The sequence below is a fragment of the Orbicella franksi genome, unplaced genomic scaffold (genome assembly GCF_964199315.1).
Source record: "Orbicella franksi unplaced genomic scaffold, jaOrbFran1.1 SCAFFOLD_699, whole genome shotgun sequence".
Taxonomy (NCBI): Eukaryota; Metazoa; Cnidaria; class Anthozoa; order Scleractinia; family Merulinidae; genus Orbicella; species Orbicella franksi.
Window position 1 is genome coordinate 12501 of NW_027670454.1, and position 2490 is coordinate 14990.

A 2490-nucleotide genomic window follows, 5' to 3' on the forward strand; every position below is an offset into this window, starting at 1 on the left:
CTGTTTTAATTTAGTAGAACACACGCCCTCTTAATGATGATGTGACAGCGCCAAACCTGGCACCTGCACGTAACTCGAGCTGGCCAATCGTTTCCCGCAAAAAAGTTTTGAAAATGGTGAAAATCTTAAGGGTGCCTATAGAACAGGGGGACCGACGCCCAGTTTTAAGATAGTGTAGCACACCCCCCTTAACGATGATGTGACAGCGCCAAATCTTGCGCCTGCACGTAACTCGAGCTGGCCAATCGTTTCCCGCAAAAAGTTTTGAAAATGGTGAAAATCTTAAGGGTGCTTATAGAATAGGGGGACCGACGCCCCAGTTTTAAGATAGTGTAGCACACCCCCCTTAACGATGATGTGACAGCGCCAAACTTGGTGCCTGCACGTAACTCGAGCTGGCCAATTGTTTCCCGCAAAAAGTTTTGAAAATGGTGAAAATCTTAAGGGTGCTTATAGAATAGGGGACCGACGCCCAGTTTTAAGATAGTGTAGCTCACCCCCCTTAACGATGATGTGACAGCGCGAAACTTGGCGCCTGCACGTAACTCGAGCTGGCCAATCGTTTCCCGCAAAAAGTTTTGAAAATGGTGAAAACCTTAAGGGTGCTTATAGAATAGGGGGACCGACGCCCAGTTTTAAGATAGTGTAGAACACCCCCTTAACGATGATGTGACAGCGCCAAACTTGGTGCCTGCACGTAACTCGAGCTGGCCAATTGTTTCCCGCAAAAAGTTTTGAAAATGGTGAAAATCTTAAGGGTGCTTATAGAATAGGGGGACCGACGCCCAGTTTTAAGATAGTGTAGCTCACCCCCCTTAACGATGATGTGACAGCGCGAAACTTGGCGCCTGCACGCAATTCGAGCTGGCCAATCGTTTCCCGCAAAAAGTTTTGAAAATGGTGAAAACCTTAAGGGTGCTTATAGAATAGGGGGACCGACGCCCAGTTTTAAGATAGTGTAGAACACCCCCTTAACGATGATGTGACAGCGCCAAACTTAGCGCCTGCACGTGACTCGAGCTGGCCAATAGTTTCCTGCAAAAAGTTTTGAAAAAGTGTAAAATCCCAATTTTGCGCTCTTTAGGGTGTGGTCTTTGAGCTTCGGGTTTTCGTCAGAAAATTTCGGCAATCATCGGTCATCTTCGTGGAAATCTCTTCGTTTTCGTAACTCTGACATGGTGACGCATGTTTGGAATGCCATGGGGAGCGCTTTGGAGCAGTTTTGAAAAATCGAAATTTTCGAAATTTTTCTAAGTGTCTAAACTTGGTTGGGGGAATAGACGGTTTCGGGTTATAATGTAGGGCAGGCATCGGGAAAGACCGAAAGAGCAATTGAGCTGTATCGGTCCGTAACAGTAAGCCCTGCTCGGTAATGTGTTCTCGGGTACGAAAGGAGGGTATTTGGAGGAAAAAGGAGCAAAGTCGACTAAACTTGCTCGGTCGGTAGCATGAAATGACTGAACTTGTAGCCAAGTTGTCTCGGTGTGGACAACGAGAGAACGGATGGATGTTGTACCTGATGGCCTTTGGCCAAGAATAGCGGCTTAGATTCGGAAGAATCATTCTTCCCCAATGTATCTTGTCGGCATTCCGTGGACTTGGCTGTCTCACTGGTATGCCGGAAGCTTACTAGGGTGAAGCAGTGGAAAGACGTGGCAAAGAGAGAACGGGTTTCCCTCGGACAGGGTCGAACGCCTCGTGCGTCTTCCATGGCCGGGAGGATTCCCAGTGCAGCTTGACGGTGGAATGCCAGCCTCCTTTCAAAGGAAGCAGACGCAAAAGGGTTCCCGCCGGGTTCCCTGAGGGATAGCTACCTGGTTGATCCTGCCAGTAGTCATATGCTTGTCTCAAAGATTAAGCCATGCATGTCTAAGTATAAGCACTTGTACTGTGAAACTGCGAATGGCTCATTAAATCAGTTATCGTTTATTTGATTGTACCATTACTACTTGGATAACCGTAGTAATTCTAGAGCTAATACATGCGAAAAGTCCCGACTTCTGGAAGGGATGTATTTATTAGATTAAAAACCAATGCGGGTTCTGCCCGGTTCTTTGGTGATTCATAGTAACTGATCGAATCGCACGGCCTTGAGCTGGCGATGTTTCATTCAAATTTCTGCCCTATCAACTGTCGATGGTAAGGTAGTGGCTTACCATGGTTGCAACGGGTGACGGAGAATTAGGGTTCGATTCCGGAGAGGGAGCCTGAGAAACGGCTACCACATCCAAGGAAGGCAGCAGGCGCGCAAATTACCCAATCCTGACTCAGGGAGGTAGTGACAAGAAATAACAATACAGGGCTTTTCCAAGTCTTGTAATTGGAATGAGTACAACTTAAATCCTTTAACGAGGATCCATTGGAGGGCAAGTCTGGTGCCAGCAGCCGCGGTAATTCCAGCTCCAATAGCGTATATTAAAGTTGTTGCAGTTAAAAAGCTCGTAGTTGGATTTCGGGATGGCTCGGCCGGTCTGCCGCAAGGTATGTTAC

General features: G+C 47.3%; 1 pseudogene; it reads left to right on the forward strand.

The window, feature by feature from the left end:
* Positions 1-1811: 1811 nt before the first annotated feature.
* On the forward strand, positions 1812-2490 carry LOC145471841 (small subunit ribosomal RNA; annotated as a pseudogene; the record flags this gene model as incomplete).